Below are 23,663 nucleotides of genomic sequence, written 5' to 3'. Positions count from 1 at the left end.
ATCTTGGTTTCCTGAACAAGGACCACATTCGGTTTATGATCTCTGATGATGTTTCGTAACACATCATGCTTATGAGGGGTGTTCAACCCTCTAATATTCCAGGATATTATCTTCATACTTTAACTAGGGATAGGGCTGACTCAATGGAACACTGTGTTCCATTAGCTCGGTTCTTCCAGCTTTCTTGTTCCCTTTGATGTTTTAGGGATGGCCTTCCCTGCTTTTTATTCTGACTTCCAACATTTGCCTTTTTCTTGATCTTGCTTCTAGTTGAGATTCCTCCATTGAGTTGCTCCTTGTTCAATTTTCCTTCTCTCGAACCGGGTATCCAGAGATTCCCTTCCAGCATATCCACACTTTGAGAAGGGGTATTACAGAGGAGAGGCTTTGGGCTTCCATTAGTTACAAGCAATAAGGGCTTAGTATCAAAAGGGTCTTGAGCTTCATTAAATTTTTCCTCGACCAATTTAGAGAGTGAAGAGGCTGGAATGGTTTCTTCCTTTTCCTGACTAACTGATCCATCCTCCTAGTCCTGAATGGTTTCTTCCTTCCCCTGACTAACAGATCCATTCTCCTAGTCCTCTAGGTTTTTTTAATTGTTCGACTCAGTTCCTTGCTCTGCTTCTTTAGAGCTCTCTAGTAGGTCGTCGGAGCAAACACAATCTTGTTTATCATTACTACTACTTACAATCCTCTTGACTTCATTCATAAGATCCGTTACATCCTTATCTTGGTTACACTCGGTTGTTGATGAGTCTCCTTTTTTATTTATTGTTTGCCAGATCTTTTTGTTCTTGGTATTGCTATCAGTCTTGATTTCCTTGCATTTCTTGAGCAGACATGATTTTGTCCAATGCCCCGATTTTTTGCAGTGGAAACAGGCAAACGGTAGAGATTCATAATCAATAGCTTGGGACCATTTTCCTAGTTTAGATATGATATCTATGGATTGAGGCATATCTGTCATTTGATTAACATTTACGCAGATGCGAGCAAAGACTAACCTTGATTTAGTCACCGTCATCGGTCAATCGATAGGAGTTCTCCAAAGGATTTCACAATGCCCTTGAAAACTTCCTCATTCTAGTATTCCAACAGAAGACCCGGGAGGCGCGTCCAGACTGGCGCAGAAACAAAGAAGGATTCATCAAGGACGAGATTCAGGGCCCATTTCTGAAGAACCGGGGATGACTTGCCAAACATCCAGGGGCCTTCGCAAAGAGCTTTATTCATGTCTTCTTCATAATTGAAAGCGAAGGTAAAAAACACTCTAGGCAACACTGCCACTTCCACTTGTCCTTTTACAAGCCATTTTCTCCTTATGAAATTCCTAACATCATCAATGTTAGGCCTAATGCCAGAGAATCATCCCACTAATGTCATAGATAGGCCAGCTATAGTCATATCAACCACTTTGTTTGGAACGGAAATAGCAACCAGTCCAGAGGCGGGGTCTGAAATATTTGTTACTTCCAGAAGCCCAGATTTAGCCAGCAGCTTCACCCCAAAGAGCGAAGACCATTTTTTGCCTTTACCTCTATCGTGTGGGTCCTCGGGGTTTGAATCTTTAGCCTCTCCTAGTTTTTCTTTTTCCTTGTCCTCTTCTAACCCTTGAGATGCCTGACCTCCTGCCTGATTGCCAGTTCCAATCCTAGAAGAACTGCAATCTCTAGGAATTCCGCCTTCCCCAGGAATTCCACCATTTCCCAATTTGAAATTTGGGATTCCATCATAGTCCAATCTTTGTTACCCAAGTTGGATTTCTTGATTTTATTTTGTTTAAAATAATTTTTTATTGAATATAATGAAAATAAACGTTATTTTATGTTTTTATGGTATTTTAAAAGTTTTGGAAATGTTCTGGGTTCTTTCTTTGTTGTTGTGTTGAACAGTTGATTTGGGTGCTCTCATTTCACTCATATTTTTGGTGTTTGATGTCTTTTTAATTGATTTTTGGTGTTTTATATGATCCAATTACATTTATGAGTAGGAAACTCACCCATCTCAAATGGGTTTTTATTAGTTTTTGCATTTTTGGTTGTTTGGGTGTTGAGATTTGATCCCCAAGTCAACCCAAGTATGCAGTCCTAATTTTGTTGCAAATGCGCTATAATAAAGTGAAAATACACAAAAATATGTTGAAAATTCACCAAAATATGATAAAAAAATCTTTAAAATACTTAACATATGCGACACTTCATGGGGCAAAAGCGCTAATTCACTATTAATGCTCTTTATATCAGTTTTGGGAGTCCAAGTTAGCTCGGGTTGGTCCAAAGGGTTGCTTTTGGGTTTGTAACTCTTTGATGCATATTTATAGAGGTTGAATGATTGTTTGTGACTGTTTCATGTGTCCCATTTTAGTTGCATGTGTTTGTTCATTGATTCTACATTTATGAAGATGTTTTGAGAGCATTTGGATAAAGGAAATATTTGTGGATCAGAAGTGATGTTATGGTTCAGATTATGTCATGGAGCCAATGATTTATGATTCTATGATGTCATCATGTATGGATTTTTTTATTTGGATTGGTGTTTATAGGCTCGATCCCATTCTTTTGATGTTAATGAATCAGTGGCTATGTAAATGTTAAGAACCTTAGAGAATGTAAGTTAGATGTTAGAGTTTATTTCCGCTTGTGTTTAATGTTATGCAATCATGTTAAAAAGTTATATGCATATTCCTTAGGTTTTTAATGTGAGGTTGTATCTCTCTAATAAAAAATCATCTCTCAGATGTTAGATAGGATTTTAGTTGGCCTAATTCTCTAAGGTTTCTTGGTAGGCATTACAGTCATTGGTAGGATAAAATTGATAACTCAATGATGAATGAATAGTACCAAACAGGTACTAAGAGGGGGGGTGAATCAGTACAGGCAAAATACTGTCCAAAACCGGTTTGACAGCAAATACTCCAAATGACTGGCAAGCAGTGACACTGGTTGAAATAGAGTGCAACCAGTAAGACCTAGAACAACTAAAACAATCATAACCCAGTTACTCACTTAGCTTTCCTCTTAGCTCAATACTATAGTACCATTACACCCTCATGCATGAACAGGTAAACTATCATCAGATCTTCACAATAGTCAGTTCAATATGTTTTATAGATAGGCATAAAACACAGAACCATCATATGCTTAACAGGTAATAACAAAGCATCACAAGATAAAAGCATCACACATGACACACATATTTTTCACATGGAAACCCAACTAGGAAAAACTATGGTGGGGATGAATACCCACAAGCTACTTTTTGAACTCTTTAGAAGTCTGCTCTGTTAGGAGCCTTGTCCGGTTAAAGACATTACAATAGGTTCTACTAGGAACCGATCCTGTTAGGGATCACTCGGTTAAGGGTTAAACTCAGTTAGGGTTACCTTGTTAGAGGATTTCAAGAACACAATAGCTAAAGGATCTCCAGAGCTCTATAGCTTCCCAGAACTCAATAACTTCGAGTTACCCTGTTAAAGGATTTGTATCAAGTCGATTAAAGCTACCCTATTAAGGGATTCACAACTGTTGAAGTGGTTAAAGATCAATAGAAATTACAATGATCTGATAACAACACTCAATGCTAATGTAGATCCATTTTGGCTCCTCTTCACCTTCTGCACATTCACTTGGTAGGTATCTCTTCTCTCTTTTGTTCTGGCAAGAATCATGTATCACTTCCCTTGGATACACACATACAACTTTAGAAAGAAACAAAACATCGACTTTATAGGAAACAGACAGGTCGGTAGCAAAAAACCTAAACCCTAAACCTGTTAGGTTAAGCAATTCAAATGGTTCAATCCTGACCGTTGAATCATACTGCATTAAATGCAACAATCTTGAATCAATCTCAAGACATTCTCCATCGTCCATTATCCACTGATTTCATGGCAGCTGATAACCCATCACGCGTTATCACCATTTAACAAACTTCGCACATTCCCAAGGTAGATAGGGATAGTCTTCTTCATGCAAGATCCTTCACGCGCACAGGGCTTACGTGGCAACACGATTTGTTCTCTGTTATACTACTAACTCATCACACAGGGATCATCGATTGAGTCACACAGGCTTGAGGTACTCCAACTGGAAATCCTGAAGTGGAAACTACCTACCAACCGCTAGTCATACAATGCTTCCATGTGCCGGTTCCCGTAACTACATGTCGGTTCACCTTGAACAAATATACCACTTCACTTTGGCATTTATACCGGTTCACACATATGTCGGTTCTCTCTTCCCACATATCACATATGCCGGTTCACTTCATATCACATATTGACATCAATGACAACATACAATATCATTATGTCCTTATACCGGTTCACATAATGCCAACAATCTCCCCCTTTGGCATTGATGACAATATACAAAGATATCTCTCCGTTTCACATCTTCTCCCCCATTTTCTGCATATATCTTTTCCACTTCACTCCTTCTCCCCCTTTGACAACAATGCCAAAGTGGAGGCACAAGCATCACTGTTCCATTATGCTACTCCCCCTGAGGAGTAGCATCCTTCAACACATCAATCAACAAAAATTTGACTATGCAATACCTGATTGATGTGGAACAAATAATTTTAGTTCAACTCCTGAAGGGGCAGTACCCCCAATTCACCTCTTAAATGCACAAATGTAGTCTTTGGGAGAGGCTTGGTGAATATGTTTGCTAACTGCTCCTTACTGGAAACATGTTCCAGTGCAATCTCTTCATTCTGAACCTTTTCCCTCAAGAAATGATACTTAAGCTCAAAATGCTTGGTTCTAGAATGTAAATCTGGATTCTTTGAAATATTGATAGCACTTGTGTTATCACAGAATATACTTATCGGTTCAGATACAGGGATTTTCAAGCCATTTAAAACATGCTTCATCCAGATTGTCTAAGTGCAGTTCATGAAAGCTGCAACATACTCTGCTTCCATTGTAGACTAAGAGATACAACTCTGCTTTTTACTCATCCATGAGACCAGTCTACCACCAAGAAAGAATGCACCACTGGTTGTGCTTTCCCGGTCATCCACATTACCTGCCCAATCAACATCTGTGAATACTTTCAGAATGAAATCATTGTTGTATGGGTACCACAATCCATAGTCAATTGTTCCCTTCAGATACCTAAGAATCCACTTGACTGCAACCAAGTGGGATTCTCTTGGACTTTTCTAGAACCTTGCAGTAATGCCAACTGCATGTGCAATATCCAGTCTGCTATGCACTACATAATGCAACTTACCAATCATTGATCAGTATTCTTTCTCATCAACCAGTGCAGAATCATCCTCTTTTGACAATTTGCAACCAGTCACCATCGATGTACCAACTAGTTTGCTATCTTCCATGCCAAAGGTCTTCAACACCTCTTTGACATATTTGGACTGAGTGATAAAGATTCCATCTTTCATCTGCTGAATCTGCAGTCCAATAAAGAACTTAATCTCCCCTATGAGTGAGATCTCAAACTCTTTCTTCATCTCATCAGCAAACTCATGAATCATCTTGTCATCTCCACCAAAGATAATGTCATCAACAAAAACCTCACAGATCAGGATCTGATCTCCTTCAGACTTCAAGTAGATATTACTATCTTCACTTGTTCTCTCAAATCCAATCATCACAAGATGAGAATGTAGACGTTCATACCATGCTCTAGGTGCCTGCTTTAGACCATATAAAGCTTTATGTAGCCTGCATAGCATATCACTATCTTCAGATAGGGAAAACCCATCTGGTTGCTCTATATACACCTCCTCTTCAAGTACACCATTTAGGAATGCAGATTTTAAATCCATTTGATATACCTTGAATCCTTTAAAAGCTGCATATGCAAGAAGCATACGAACTCCTTCCAATCTGGCTACGAGAGCAAAGGTTTCTCCATAGTCTTCTCCTTCTTCTTAAGCATATCCTTTGCACACGAATCTGGCTTTATTCCTAATCACTGTGCCATCCTCATTCAACTTGTTTCTGAACACCCATTTGGTGTCAATGACATTTTTATGCTCTGGTCTGGGTACCAAGGACCATGTACTATTTTTCTCTATCTGGTCAAGTTCCTCTTCCATTGCCTTGATCCAGTCTTCATCTTTATGAGCCTCTTTGAATGATTTAGGCTCAAATTCAGAGATCATACATGAGTTTTCTTTTATCTTTCTTCTTGTAAGGATTCCTGCATCCTTATCTCCTATGATCTGCTTAGGATCATGATTTAGCTTGACATACCGAGGATGGTCTTTACTGGTTCTTCTTGCTTTTCCTCTTCATCCTCATCTTCATCAGTATCAGCATTCACCGGTTCAGGAACACTATTACTGGTACTTGGTTGACTGACAACCGGTTCCCAGAAGGTTGCAATCGGTTCATTTATAGCTTGCTCACTGCCGGTTTCCTCAGTTTTCTCAGAGGATTCATCAACTCTTACATTGATACTTTCCATAATTCTCTGAGTCCTATTGTTGTAACACTTGAGAGCTTTACTCTTGGTGGAATATCCTAGGAATATTCTGTCATCACATTTAGCTTCAAATTTGCCCTGATGTTCACTCCTCTTGATGTAACATTTGCTACCAAATTCCCCAAAGTAGCTAACCACGGGTGTCTTACCGGTCCAATACTCATAAGGAGTTTTGTCCTTACCTTTCTTGATGAGTACCCGGTTCATTGTGTAGACTGCAGTGCTCACTACTTCTCTCCAAAAGGTGTGGGCTACCTTTCCTTGAATCAACATGGTTCTAGCTGCTTCAACCACAGTCTGATTATTCCTCTCTGCTAGGCCATTCTGCTATGGAGTTCGGGGGGCAGACAGTTGCCTCTTGATGCCAAATTCTTCACATTACTTGTTGAATTCACCGGAAGTGAATTCCCCTCCTTGATCAGTTCTGAGACACTTGATCCTTTTACCGCTTTCCTTCTCCACTAATGCTCTGAAAGCTTTGAATTTCACAAAGGCTTCAGACTCATCTTTCAAGAATGTGACCCACATCATTCTTGAGCAGTCATCAGTGAGAATCATGAAGTACCTATCACCCTGCACACTCCTAGTTTTCATAGGACCACACAAATCAGTATGCACAAGATCAAGCAAGTTGTCAGCAGTGAAAGATTTACCTTTAAAGGTTGAGGAAGACATTTTCCCCAATTGACACTCTCTGCACAAGGTATTATCCGGTTTGCTTAGCACCGGCAACCCTTTAACTGCCTTGATCTTACTAGCCTTCACAATGTTATCAAAGTTTACATGGCAGAGTCTCCTATGCCATATCCAACTATCATCAAACTTAGCCATAAGACATGTACTTATATTTGAATTCAAATGAAATAGGTTACCTTTCATCTGCCTTTGACCATGCATGGTGCATCATTGCCAAAGCGAACCACACCACCATCATACTCCTCCAAGGATAGAAACTTGCTCCGGTCACCTGTCATATGGTGAGAACAGCCACTGTCAATGATCCACTCATTGGAATTATCAAACCGGGAGACAAGAGCCTTCTTGTCAGCCACATCTTCCTTTACAACAACAAACACAATGTCTTCATTCTCTTCATCTTCTGATTCCTCATCTGTGACACCTCCATCAACTGCCACAAAACAGTTTCTCTGGTTTCCTCCTTTGAATTTCCTGAACCTTTCTGGTTTGTCCTTGTTATCGCCATTAGGACAGTTTATAGCAATATGTCCTATCCGGTTACAAGAAAACCATTTCAAAGGTAGCTTACCTTTGTATTTACCGGTTCCTTTAGGAAGCTTCCTGGCAAGGAGAGCTCCAAATGCCATCAAAATCCCCTCATCATTCATTTCTCTACTTTGTCTAGGTTCACCACTAGTGCTAGCTTCTTTTCCTTTTTTGGATGGTATAGCAGAGGCTTTAAATGCTGATTCGGTCTTTTTAACACTGCCATTAAAACTATTTAGCTCATAGGTTGTCAACTTGGCTATGATGGAGTCTAAGGATATCTTAGTCTTGTCTATTGATCTCAGCTCCTAAATAGCAGCAACCCTTATTGCATAGACCGGCAACAGGGATCTCAGGACTTTGCTTACCACAGTGGAATCTTCTATTTTACCACCTGCACTCTTGATTTCTCCAACAACTGTTTTGATTCTTATTCCATACTGCTAGATGGTCTCACCTTCAACCATCCGCATATCTTCAAACTTCCTCTTAGGCTTTCTTCCTTAGCCTGTTTTACATGTTCATCACCACCATAGATATTTTCAAGAGCATCCCATACCTCTTTGGGATTTACCTTGTCCTGAACATCAATAAACTCAATGCCAGATAGACTACTAATAAGGGCTTCCATGACTTGCCCATTTTCTTGTATCTCTCTCTTTTGGTCATCGGTGAGAGCACCGGTAGGGACAACATAGACATTCTCAACATAACTCCAGTGTTGAGCACCCATGCTTCTGATGAATATCTTCATCCTATCTTTCCATATACCAAAATTCTCCCTATTAAACTTTGGACCTTCCCTCTTCATCATTTGACTGGGATCTTTACCTCAAGCGGTTAAGCTTACAACACAGAGGACCTAGAGTGCTCTGATACCAATTGATAACTCAATGATGAACGAATAGTACCAAACCGGTACTGAGAGGGGGGGGTGAATCAGTACAGGCAAAATACTGTCCAAAACCAGTTTGACAACAAATACTCTAAATGACTGGCAAGCAATGACATTGGTTGAAACAGAGTGCAACCGGTAAGACCCAGAACAACTAAAACAATCATAAATTAGTTGCTCACTTATCTTTCCTCTTAGCTCAATACTATAGTACCATTACACCCTCATGCATGAATAGGTAAACTATCATCAGATCTTCACAATAGTCAGTTCAATATGTTTTATAGACAAACATAAAACACAAAACCATCATATGCTTAACAAGTAATAACAAAGCATCACAAGATAAAAGCATCACACATGACACACATATTTTCCACGTGGAAACCCAACTAGGAAAAACCACGATGGGGATGAATACCCACAAGCTGCTTTTTGAACTCTTTAGAAGTCCGCTCTGTTAGGAGCCTTGTCCGGTTAAAGACATTACAATAGGTTCTTCTAGGAACCAATCCTGTTAGGGATCACCCGGTTAAGGGATGGCTATAATACCCGATTAAGGGTTAAATAGGGTTACCTTGTTAGAGGATTTCAAGAACTCAATAGCTAAAGGATCTCCAGAGCTCTATAGCTTCCCAGAACTCAATAACTTCGAGTTACCTTGTTAAAGGATTTGTATCAAGCCGGTTAAGGCTACCCGGTTAAGGGATTTCACAACTATTGAAGTGGTTAAAGATCAACAGGAATTACAATGATCTAATAACAACACTCAATGCTAATGCAGATCCATTTTGGCTCCTCTTCACCTTCTGCACATTCACTTGGCAGGTATCTCTTCTCTCTTTTGGTCTGGCAAGAATCATGTATCACTTCCCTTGGATACACACATACAACTTTTGCCAACAACTTTAGAAAGAAACACAACATCGAATTTATAGGAAACAGACAGGTTGGTAGCAAAAAACCTAAACCCTAAACCTGTTAGGTTAAGCAATTCAAACAGTTCAATCCTGACCGTTGAATCATACTGCATTAAATGCAATAATCTTGTATCGATCTCAAGACATTCTCCATCATCCATTATCCACCGATTTCATGGCGGCTGATAACCCATCACGCGTTATCACTGTTTAACAAACTTCGCACATTCCCAAGGTAGATAGGGATAGTCTTCTTCATGCAAGATCCTTCACGCGCACAGGGCTTACGTGGCAACACAATATGTTCTTCGTTATACTGCTAACTCGTCACACAGGGATCACCGATTGAGTCACACAGGCTTGAGGTACTCCAATCGGAAATCCTGAAGTGGAAACTACCTACCAACCGGTAGTCATACAATGCTTCCATGTGCCAGTTCCCATAACTACATGCCAGTTCACCTTGAACAAATATACCACTTCACTTTGGCATTTATACTAGTTCACACATGCCAATTCTCTCTTCCCACATATCACATATGCCGGTTCACTTCATATCACATATGCCGGTTCACTTCATATCACATATTGACATCAATGACAACATACACTATCATTATGTCCTTATACCGGTTCACATAATGCCAACAAAAATAGATGCTTGAGATGATGAGGACTATGAAGATCTAGATGGATGCTTTTGAAGAAATCCCAAAAAGAATCTCTAACCTTAGAAACAATAAAAGTGAAAAAGAATAAGAAGTTGGCCTTGCCAAGGAAAGCGAAAGTTAAATAGATGATAATGAATAATGGATGTTGAAGGCAATATTAAATATTGGTTTAAGAAAATTAGAGAAAATATTGTAAATCATGCTAGTCATCTAAACCCTAAAGAATTGATGGATCGGATAATTATTTTAGGTTACAATTTTAAGTATAAAGATATAGAAGGCTCGTATGAGGTAAAATTTGTTAAAACTAAATTGAAAGGTTGTGTTTCCATTTGGTAGAAAGAAGGATAGTTGGAAAGAAATGAGAAATGTAAGTCTAGTGATGGAAATGGGACATGACAGTTAATAAATTAAAATTTAAGTCCATTCCTGTAAATTATCAATTGCAGTTGCTAAAAGAATTGCATAACCAAAGAAAAGGGATATGATTATGAAAGACTCCACTAAATAATAATATAAGCTAACAACATATCTTGGGCATCATTTTGATGGAGCAAAGAAAGTAGAAAATAACTTGGCATAGCATTATATTGTAATATATTTCAATTTTTGTAATTGTTCATTTGTTATCAAAAGACTAAGGCTTGATATATTAGAAGATCATTGTGACATATTTTAATTATGGTGAGACTATAATGAACAAAGAACCTATCATTATTTTGTGTTTCATTAAGTTTGGTTGTGTATTTATTCAATTGTTTGCATGGTTGGATAATCCTTCATTAGAACCTCTAGTTGTGAGGACCTTGAGTACCTTTATACGTACTCCATACAACACTCTCTTGTTACAAGATTCATGCAACACTTCCTTTTTAAGATTCATGCAACACTTATTCAAATTTTATCTATGGAAGTTGTCCCCTTGGCAACACTTACCCCAAAAAAAAAAAATTAAATTACATTCACTGATAGTATGTTTATTATTAGATATTTATATTAATATTTTGATGTATAAATAATTTCAATTTTTTTAAAAAGGTGTAAAAATTTATTAATCAACAAAAATCAGTACAAAGCAATATGAGCCAACAAGCTCAATAATAGGCCAACAACAAAGAAGAAGACAACCAACCATAAGAACACCGTCAAACCCCCAAATAACATCTCATATCCCCCATAATCAACTCTTATAATAATTGAGAGTACTTTGTAGATAAATGTCCCCAGTCTTAAACATTCCACATTCCCAACTGTTTGGATTCTCATTTCACCAAATAATCTGCTACCTTATTAAATCCCTAAAGAATGTGACAGAGGGTAACAAACTCTAGACATCCACAAAGTCACAATTTGATTGACCACAAAGGCTAGTTGCTAGTTTGATCCGTCCACCTGTCGCTTATTCAACATATCAATCACAACTCGTGAATCAAATTCACATATGACATTTCTCCAACCAAGAGCACAACTTATTTCTAGAGCATGAAGGACAACAAGAGCTTTCATAAACTTGATAGTATGATGATCTCAATACAAAAAAAAAGAACAACTGGATCATCCCACAATTATCTTGGCCAACTTCACCAATCCCAACATGCCCAAGATTACCCCTAAAAGAACCATCAATATTTATCTTCAACACATCAACGAGGGGCGACCAACAACCATCCCAATAGACCTTGTTCTTGGCCTATTGATCCACCCTGTAAGAGGGGGACCTCATATCACAACTTGCCAAACCCAACCTTTGAATGGAAACCAAAGCACCCAGATCCACATGTGTAGACATATCACATTTTTCTAATAAGATTTCTTGAAGAACAATAATAATTTGCATCCATAATCGATGACTCGACTATTTTTTGATCTTATAAAACCCTTTTTTTCCTTTCCAACTAGATTTTCCAAAGAATAAAAGAATGACCTATGTTCCAAGCAATGTGCATAAAATGAGTTTTAGCTAGGGAATTCCCTAAAAAGACTCCAAAACTCAACCAAGGACGAAGCATGAAAACAATCCTTGTTCTGCACCCCCACTATAAATGCTAAGTTTTCCTAGAGAAGGGGCACATGAAGAAAACATGTGAAGAGAATTCCTCAATGTTATTGCATAGGAACACACATAGAAAGACCCTGAAATCCTGTTTTTCTCAAAACATCCTAGGCGAGACATCTATTCTAAATAACCAACCACGTGATGAAGTTACATTTAGGCCAAGAGAAAAAATTTCACACATGTTTTTGCCAAGAAACCTTAGTTCTCCCATAAATATACCTATCAAGCACCTGATAACCTAAAGGAACCAAGAATTTTCCTTTCGGATTCAAGATCCAAACAAGAATATCTCTCCCCTCTAAGAAGTTACAAGCTTTGCCAACAAAAACCTTTCCAAGTTCTTGGCAGTCCTCCTCCACTGGAGGCCACTAATGAAGTTATTTCTATCTAAACACTTCAACATAACCCAAATTCTAAGAAGTTTTATTGTCTTCCACCTTACTCCAACTTGATTCAGGAAAATTGTTACACAAAGATCACATATGTGGATACATAGACAATATAGGAGGGGCCCTATTGATGCAGAAAGTCTTGGAGCTTGGTTCAATACACCTTCTTGAATGACTTGTCCTACTCAACCCTTAAACTACTCAAGTCCTTCCTATGGCACTTAGTAGGGGTTATGATAATGAGACCTCCAAGGTATAAACCTTCTTGGCTTGCCTCCTAGGTATAGCCAATGGTTTCTGGACAATCAACTCCACTCCTTGAGGTTGCCACCTCAAGCACTCACACTCTTCTTCAGGCTCTAACCACTCTTGCAAGGATCTCAAAACACAACCACCCCCAATGGGTTCCCAATGCATCTATCAGGTGTCTTTGAGGTATTTTTAGGCTTCAGGCTCACAAAGCCCATCGCTTTAGCTTCCTAACCTTTATAGGTCTCTACCGGTTCCAAAATAGGCCTAATTGCATTAGCCCTCCCTTGGCGGTTTTAGGGTCTTAGTTTGCAAAAGTCCCAAAAAAGGCTAGAAATAAATCATGGATTCGTGTACCCTTTTGGAAGTTACAGACAATACTGGAAAAGTGCATATGGGTTATCCATACAAGTGGGGTTTCCAATGCTGCACTATTTTGAAGGGTTTAGGCCTCACCGGGTGACTTGGCAAGATGGGACTAAAACTCTTCACTAGTCAAATCTCTCGCTCCAAAAAAATTGGGAATCTTCAAGGGAACTTAGAGGTATTTTCATTCATGTGTCACTTGGTCCTTCACCAATCCCCATGTGCTCATAAAACACACTTTTCTTGTTGTCCTAACTCACCTACTCCCAGCAGTGAGCCTAGGGCTTCATTGTTTCTCCTCCTCAAGGACATGCAAAACCACAAATACTATCTTAAAGCTATGTACATGCCCTAACCTAGCATTCTTAGTGATTTCAATAGGTGCCATCAAAGAATCCCTAGGTTAGAGTCATTTCTTGCTCTTAAACCCTACTTGCAAGGGTTTTGCTCCTAGTTGCAAGGAATGGAAGAAATCTCTACAACCTAGGAAAATCAAACCTGAAAATCAACCTTAAAGAAGAAAATTATGATGAACACTCAGAATTGCAATGAATTTACACCATCTAGTCCATACTAGACCGTACAAGCAATGAAAACAAGAGTAAAATTATCAAAAACTGGTGGAAACAAGGTTGCTTCACAAACCAAAAGCTTGCTCTTGCATTTCCAATTATCCAACCCATACAATTAAGTGAATTTTGGATTTTATGCTCTTGTTTCAATTGGTTCAACTAACTTTTAATGCCTATAACCAAAAATGCAACTTTTGCAAGAAATTGCAAAATGTTGCTCAGCAACATTTTACAACTTTTGGCTCCATGATGCAATTTTGCATTCTAATGTATTTTAAGACCCCTTGAGGTCCTTAAACACCCTATAAGACCTAGAAACAACACAATTGACCCCTAATACATGAATACATTCATCTGGAGTACTTTACCTGTGAACTACCTAAGCATCTCACTTCTTAGGCTATCAGCATCGTGAACACAATTTGACTCAAACCAAAACTTGGACAACTCAACCATGGCTCTATTGAGTCCTAAATGGTTGGTCCATTATTAAATCACAAAGATAACACACAAAATTAAAAGAAAACAAATATTTCATACTTGGAGTGTTAGGTGCCCTACACCATACTCCCCTGGGACAAAGAACTGAAGTCTCTTGAGTTATAAGGTTTGCAATCTCCACTCCATGCTGAAGTATATCTACCTCTGACATCCACATGGCATCCGAATTAGGTAACCCTTTCCACTTGACAAGATAGTTCTTGTAGACCCCTTTCCTTGTCTTTTTCACTATCTTGGTATCCAAGATACTCTCTAACTCAACAAGTTGACTAGGTGGCAAATCCTTTATCCAATCTTCATGAACCGGTGATGGCATGTCTATCTAATTTGTTGGTGACTCTGCCTTTTATGGGTAGAGATCACATACATTAAAGATAGGAGATATCCTCAAGGTAGGAGGAAGTTCAACCTCATATGCATTCTGCCCATACTTGTGCACCACCTTGAGAGGTCCAATTTTCTTCATCATGAGCTTGATAGGCTGCCCTTTTGGAAGTCTCCCCTTCATAAGGTATGCCAACACTAAGTCTCCTACTTTAAATTGTACTTTCCTCCTTTTTTTATCAGCTTGAACCTTGTACTTCTCGGATTTTTGTTGTAAGGACTGCCTTACTTTATCATGCACCTCTTTAATACCTTCTGCAAAGTTCTCCCCTTGTGCACTCTTGGGTGCCATTGAACTGAGATCTCCGAGATCTAATATGCCCCTAGGATGGAATCCATACACTATCTCAAAAGGACTTTTACCTGTGTTGCGGTTCATTGAGTTATTATATGCATATTTTGCCTGTCCAAGTACTAGATCCCAAGTTTGCCCATGTTGTTTTGTAAGACATCTTAACAAGTTACCCAATGACCGATTGACTACCTCTATCTGACCATCTGATTGAGGATGATAGGTAGATGAAAAAGATAACTTGGTGGCCAACTTCCTCCAAAGTGTCCTCCAAAAGTGGCTCAAAAACTTCACATCTCTATCACTAACAATGTTGATCGGAAGACCATGAATTATGACTATCTCCTTGAAGAAGATGCCTGCAATATAGGTGGCATCATTGGTGCTCTTGTAAGGTATGAAATGTGCCATTTTTCTGAACCTATCTACCACCACATACACACTATAAAATCCTCTTGGTGTCCTAGGCAAGCCTAGCACAAAATCCATGCTCAAACATTTCCAAGGCCTCTAAGGTATGACCAAGGGTTGATATAGACCTCCATTACTTGAGGTTCCTTTTGCTATTTGGCAGATGGTACATTGCTCTACAAACCTTCTCACTTCTGATTGCAACTTGGGCCAATAATAAAACCTACCAACTTGATCCAAAGTCTTATCAATGGCAAAATGACCTCCTAGACCTCCTTGATGCTTCTCTTGGATAATATTTTGCCTCATAGAACATTGAGGTATGAAAAGAAGATGTCCTTTGAATAGAAAACCCTCTTGTATCATGTATTTTGAATAAGAGACATGTGAGGTGTTAGAAAAATCAGTACAAACATTATATATCTTTGCAAAATCCTTATCATCCTTATACAGGTCTTTTAACTCACTCAAACCCACACTTTGCAATTGTATCTCTTGCATAGTCATGACTCTCCTACTTAGTGCATCAACTACTTTTTTGGTTATCCCTTTCTTGTGTTTGATAGTGAATGTATAGGATTGTAAGTACTCAACCCACTTTAGGTGTCTTTGGTTCAACTTCTCTTGTCCATTGAGGAAACTAAGGGCATGGTTGTCAGGGCAACAGATAGTGACACCATTTTTTCAATGCTTGAACCATTTCATACAACTCCAAGTCATATGTGGAGTACCTTTTCTTAGCTTCATTTAACTTTTCTGAGAATAAAGTTATGGGATGTCCCTCTTGGCTTAAAAATGCCCCTATCACCCTTTGGCTTGCATCACATTCTACTGTAAAAAACTGATTGAAATCAGGAAATCTAAGGGTTGGCAGCTCTGCTATCTTGGTTTTCAACATCTCAAACCCCTTATTGGCTTCCTATGTCCACTTAAAATGACACTTAATCCCTCCTTTAATGGTATTGAGAATAGGAGCACAAACATGGCTAAAGTTTCTCACAAACTTCTTATAAAATGATGTCATTTCATGAAAGAGTCTAACTTCACTTATGCCCCTAGGGATAGGCCGATTAATTATTTCTTCTACCTTACTTGGATCCATCTTTAAACATCCATGAGAAATAACAATACCAAGGTATACCAGCTTTGTTTTCAAAAACTCACATTTTTCAAGGTTAGTCTTGAGTTGAGCCCCCTTCAACTTCTTCAAAACCATCTCCAAATGCTTGAGGTGTTCCTCGTTGGACCTGTTGTAGATCAAAATGTCATCAAGATACGCAATAATAAATCTACCAATAAACTCAACTAAGACTTCATTCACGAGCCTTTGGAAGGTACTAGGTGCATTGGTGAGGCCAAATGACATCACCAACCACTCATATAGGCTTGCATTGGTTCTAAAGGCTGTCTTCCATTCATCTCTAGATCTGATTCTGATATGATGATAACCAGACTTCAAGTCCACCTTTGTGAAGTAGCTTGCACCTCCTAGATTGTCCAATAGGTCCTCAATCCTTGGCATGGGAAACCGGTGCCTTATAGTAATCTTGTTGATTGCCCTAGAGTTTGTGCACATTCTCCATTTGACTCCCTTTTTAGGCACTAACACGGTAGGAACAACACATGGAATCAACTCTTCTTGATAAACCCTTTGTCCAAGAGTTTTTGCACTTGTTTGGCGATCTCTTCATTTTGACTAGGTGTCATTTTGTAGGCAGCTTTGTTTGGCAAATTGGCCCCTAGTATTAAGTCTATATGATGATTCACATCTCTCATTGGAGGAAAATAATCAGGCATGTCATCCCCTATCACTTCTGCATATTGTTTGAGTAGACCTTGCACCTCTTAATGCACTTCACTCATTGGATCTGCCTTAGCTTCCTCTTTAGGCTTCAACACTATAGCATGGCCTTGATGACCTTCTTGTTTCAACACTTTGAGAAACTCTTTACCTCTCATCAACATCACAGTTGAGCTTGTTTTCTTTTCTTCCTTTGGATCAGGTAGTGGATCCATTTGATACTTCTTCCCATTCTTGGTGATGAGATAGTTGTTCTTTCCCCATCACGAGTAGCTCTCACATCATATTGCCATGGATGGCCCAACAACAAATGACAAGCATCCATAGGCAATATGTCACATAGTAATCTGTCCTTATACTCACCAATTTAAAAATCCACCCATGCTTTTTCATCAACCAAGACATGCTGACCCTGGTTGAGCCATGATACCTTGTAAGGAGTGGGATGAGGTAATATTTTCAGTTTGAGTTTGTCCACCATTTCAACTGAGACAATATTCTCAGTGGAACTTGAATCTACAATCACCTTACAAATCTTCCCATGTGACCTACAAGTGGTCCTAAACAAACTTTTCCTCTGTGGTGGCTCTTGAGCTTGGGGTATCTTGAGCATTGTTCTCCTCATCATCAAGTTTTCTCCATCTGTCATTGGCCCTACCTTGCTGATTGAAGAAGTTACACTCTGAGTGTCCTCCTCTTGCAACAATTGAGTTCGTCTTTCCCCCATGTATGAGCTTGTTGAGCTTGAGGCTTTTCCTGGGCACTTACTCATGGTATGCCCAACTTGATTGCAATGATAACACATGTTGGTGAAGATTGTGTTTCCTCTTCCCGAGTTTCCAAACCTGCCCCTAAAATTGCTCCTTCTTTTATAGGATCCTCTAAATGCTCCTCTTTGAGAGTCCCTGCTGCCTTCTTGGCCTTGTTGCCCTTCATTTCTTGGTGATTGCTACCCTCTACCAAAGCTTCCTCTTCCTCTGAAGTTCTTACATCCCCTATGTTTCTGATTTTGTTCACTCCTCCTTTTGATCTTCTCTTCTGCCCTTAGGGCCAACTGAAAACACTTATGGACAGTGTCTGGCGTGAGGATACTTATCTCATCTTGAATATTCTGTCTAAGGCCATTCATGTACATGGCCAACTTCTCCACTTCATTCTCATGCTTCCCAGCCCTCAAACTAAGTTTATGAAATTCCTCAGTGTATGCATTGACATCTAACTCCCTTTGTTTTAGATTTTGCAGTCTCTTATGGATTTGAACTTCATAATCTCCTGGAAGGAATTGTGCCTTAAGTCTGATCTTCATACTCTCCCATGAAGTTATCTTCTTCTTGCCTTCTTGTATCCTTTCTTCTTGCATCATATTCCACCAAACCAATGTTGATCCTCTCAATCTTGATTTGGCCACATTGACTCTTTTCTCTTCTGCTACCTCTTTATAATCAAAGCGATTATTGAGAGCCTCTATCCAATCTAGCAACTCTTCTCCATTGAGGTTTCCTCAATAGGTGGGTAATCCATCCAAGTTGTCTTTAGAAATGGATTTGACAGCATCCAAGAATAGCTTTTGGTCTTGAGGCATGACTATTGTTGTTGGTTCCTCTCCATCTTCCACTTCTTCATCAATCTCATCACCCCATTCTGTCTTAACCTTCCCCTTCTCCTTCTTAACCTCTCTGGTTCCTCTACTTCCTTTTGCATCCTTCAATCCTTCTATCATCTCTGCCACCAACTATCGGATGGCTTTTGGAGTCATTGCCTTTGGAGGCATTGAACTTGCTTCTGATTCTTCACAATCTGACATACACCAAATCTTTCAAAGAATGGCTCTGATACCACTCTGATGCAGAGAGTCTTGGAGCTTGGTTTAATACACCTTCTTGAATGACTTGTCCTACTCAACCCTTCAACTAATCAAGTCCTTCCTGTGGCACTTAGTAGGGGTTATGATAATGAGACCTCCAAGGTCTGAACCTTCTTGACTTTCCTCCTAGGTATAGCCAATGGTTTCTGGACAATCAACTCCACTCTTTGAGGTTGCCACCTCAAGCACTCACACTCTTCTTCGAGCTACAACCACTCCTGCAAGGATCTCAACAGACAACCACCCCCAATGGGTTCCCAATGCATCTATCAGGTTTCTTTGAGGTATTTTGAGGCTTTAGTCTCACAAAACTCATTGCTTTAGCTTCCTAACCTTTCTAGGTCTCTACCGGTTCCAAAATAGGCCTAATTGCATTAGCCCTCCCTTGGCGGTTTTAGGGTCTTAGTTTGCAAAATTCCCAAACAAGGATATAAATAAGTCATGGATTCGAGTACCCTTTTGGAAGTTACAAATAATACTGGAAAAGTGCATCTGGGTTATCCGTACAAGTGGGGTTTCCAATGTTGCACTATTTTGAAGGGTTTAGGCCTCACCGGGTGACTTGGCAGGATGGGACTAAAACTCTTCACCAGTCAAATCTCCTTCTCCAAACAATTTGGGAATATTCAAGGGCACTCAGAGGTCTTTTCATTCACGTGTCACTTGGTCCTACACCAATCCCCATGTGATCATAAAACACACTTTTCTTGCTATCCTAACTCACCTACTCCCAGCGGTGAGCCTAAGGCTTCATTGTTTCTCCTCCTCAAGGACCTGCAAAACCACAAATCCTATCCTAAAGCTATGTATAGACCTTAAACCATCATTCTTAGTGATTTCAATAGGTTCCATCAAAGAATGCCTAGGTTAGAGCCATTTCTTGCTCTTAAACCCTACTTGCAAGGGTTTTGCTCCTAGTTGCAAAGAATGGAAGAAATCTCTACAACCTAGGACAACCAAACCTGCAAATCAATCTTAAAGAAGACAATTATAATTAACACTCAAAATTATAATGAATTTACACCATCTAGCCCATACTGGATCGTACAAGCAATGAAAACAAGAGTAAAACTGTCAAAAATCGGTGGAAACAAGGTTGCTTCACAAACCAAAAGCTTGCTCTTGCATTTCCAATCCTCCAACCCGTACAATGAAGTTAATTTTGGATTTTATGCTCTTGTTTTAGTTGGTTCAACCAAATTTTAACGCCTATAACCAAAAATGCAACTTTTGCAAGAAATTGTAAAATGTTGCTCAACAACTTTTTACAACTTTTGGCTCCAGGATGCAATTTTGCATTCTAATGTATTTTAAGATTCCCGAAGGTCCTCAAACACCCCAGAAGACCTAAAAACAAAACAATTGACCCCTAATACATGAATACATTCATCTGGAGTACTTTACCTGTGAACTACCTAAGCATCTCACTTCTCAGGCTGTCAACATCCTGAACACAATTTGACTCAAACCAAAACTTGGACAACTCAACCATGGCTCTACTGAGTCCTAAATGGTTGGTCCATTATTACATCACAAATATAACACACAAAATTAAAAGAAAACAAATATTTCATACTTGGAGTGTTAGGTGCCCTGCACCACCTATCCTAGGAGTCGCTAGAATAAAGCCTTTATGCCTCTGTTATGGATCCAAAATAGACCTTGCTTAATTGATTTAGTGCCTCTTTTGAGGGTGCTCCAAATCACAAATATTTTTCCCTCGAGGCTACAATGAGGAACATCATTTCTCTTCACTCCAATTAGATATTTCATAGTAAAGATCCTAGCCTAATCTTGGTCCCGATGACAACACCACCGCTAATAGAGTTTAGCCACCAAGGCCTGGCCATTGAGACTTATCTATCAAAGATCCGAACCCCCTTCTTGCCTCGGTCTATAAACAAAATCCCACTTGAATAAACTCCATTTTTCAACAAGTTACTAGCCCATAATAATTGTTGGGAGAGGACATCAATTTATGAATGAAGATAAAAGGATGTGCCTACACAAAATACCTATATAAAGGGATAGCCTAAATTATTGAATTTAGAAGAGTCACCCTCCTAATAGTAGAAAGCCATTCGCAAGTCCAATGAGTAACTTTATTCTGGAGCTTATCCAAAGTTTTATTCCAAAATTTGCAAGGAAAAGAGCCTATAGCAATGGGGATACCAAGGTACACAAAAGGAAGAGCACCAATTTGGAATCTAAGAATCCAAGCAATCTTGGTTTGGATAGTGTCAGGGTTGTTAAAATAATATGGAAGACTTGTCCTCATTCATCCTTTGCCTATATGCCACCAAGTAAATACCCAACACCCTTCTTTGATTGACTACCTCATTAACTCTTGCAAATCCTTATCAAAGCGCTATCATCCACAAATCGTAAATGATAAAGGCACCTTTCCGCCCCAATTTTAGCCCTAAATCGACCCTTGCCTCGCATTAGACTTTATAAATCTCATCAATCCTTTGGCTATTAAAATAAATAATTAAGGTGTAAGAGGACCCCCTTGGCAAAGACCCCAAGAAGCTCCAAATAGCTCATAGAGCTCACTATTAATGAGAACACAAAATGAGGAGGAGGTGACACAACTCATGACCAATTTGATCTACTCTTTGTTGAACCAAAAAGCTTCCAAAACCTTATGCAAAAGAATCAATTGACATGATCATAAGCTTTGGCCATGTCGAGCTTTATAAACATAGCCTTCTCTTTGGAGGTTGCCATGGAATGAATAGCCTTTATTGCAATCACAGCCCAATCCAAAATTTGTCTACCACAACAAAACCACCTCGCTCCTTTAAAATTAAAGAGCTAAGCCATGAATTAAAACTCTCAACAATCAACTTAGTAATAATTTTGTCTACATACAACATTGCAAAAATAAATGAATCTAAAAAGATCCAAATAATCAACCACTTCTCTTTTTGGAACAAGAGTATGAAACACAACACTCATGGATTTCAACATTTATTTATTCCTTTGAGATTCTATAACCACTTATAGAAGGTCCAATTTGATAATATCCCAAAACTCCTGATAAAACTCAATTGGAAAACCATTAGGTCCAAGAGATTTCCCTTTTTCATGTGGAACAGAATCCCCTATGATTCATCCAAAGTGATAGGATTGTTCAATGAATCATTCATCTAATTAGAAAGCAACGAGGGAATGCTCTCTAGAATAAGGTCTAATTCTTCCCTTGCCAGAGGGGTGTCCTTAGTAAACAAAGTGGATTAGTTATAAACAATCTCTCTTGAAATCAACCCGAAAGAATAGAATTGATTTCCTTCAGAGGACCCGAGAGAGATAATGAGATTCCCTTGCCTCCTATCCTTAACAGAGTTATGGAAAAAGTTAGTGTTTCTATCTCCTTCATATAACCCATCAATATGAGACATTTGCTTCCAAAAGATTTCTTAACACAACTCTTTGTCCTCCATATCCTTCATAGTTGTTGCTTCTAGTTGAGAAGATTCTTTTGTTAGACCATGGTTTTGGATTTGATAAGTTATGTCATCGAGACGAGTTTAGGTAGTTGCTCTAGCCATGAAAATATTGTCATAACACAATCTATTCCATCTTTTATCATATACTTAACATATTGAAGCCTCTTGGTGAATGAAAAAATGTTGTCCCAAACGTAGAATTCCCTTTGAACCACCAATTTATAGACTCCTATATAGAAGAGTCACAAAGCCTCATAAATTGAAATTTGAAAGATGTTTTTTTAGAGGTTTCAAAGAAAGTAGTTGAAAGTTTGATAGGCCACTGATCTAAGCATTTCTAGTCAATAATCTCTAAGCTGGGATTCCAACTATCACCAACCCCAAAATTAGACACAAGGAACCTATCTAACCTCTCAGAGACAGCATCAACATCCCACCTCATATTATCCCAAGTAAACAACCTTGTAGATGGCTTTTATGTCTACCAAGTTTAATAGATCTATATTGTCCCTTAAGAGTCTAGAAGAATACTCAAGCTTAACATCACCCCCCTTTTTTCCTCCATACTTAAAACAATATTAAAAACCCTTGCTAGGATTTGAGGAAGATATGGGGCTAACCATCTTGATACGAGACTAGAGAAAAAATTTCCTAAGAGATTAGTCAAAGCATAAACATTGTTGAGGAGATTAACTTCGCCTAATTTCATACTTGAGGTGACCATAGACATCAATGACCTACTGGCAATCCACCACACTAGAACAATTTTGCATGGATCCCAAAGATAAGCTACAACACCCGAACTACCTTGAGCCCCAATGCATCAGCTCGACCTCTACCCCAAATCTTGGGCACCAAACTCAACATGCCTTCCATAGACATCTTTGTCTCCTGGATGAAGACTATATCTAGAGAATGAATTTGGATCAAATCTCAAATATATTTTTGTTTGGGGATGCTATTCAAACCCCTTACATTCAATGAAAGAACTATCATTTTTTGGACGAAGAAAAATGGGAGTCAATTGTTTTCATTGAACCAAACTCAACCAACGTCTCACCAATTAAATTCACCTTTTCCTAATCTTTCCTCCTACCCACTTTAGGAGGATTTTAGGAGCACCCTTTTTGAGGATTTGTTGCTATAATCCCAACATAGGTA

Source organism: Cryptomeria japonica, chromosome 8, assembly GCF_030272615.1.
Source record: "Cryptomeria japonica chromosome 8, Sugi_1.0, whole genome shotgun sequence".
NCBI classification, from domain to species: Eukaryota; Viridiplantae; Streptophyta; class Pinopsida; order Cupressales; family Cupressaceae; genus Cryptomeria; species Cryptomeria japonica.
This window is presented reverse-complemented; position numbering follows the sequence as displayed.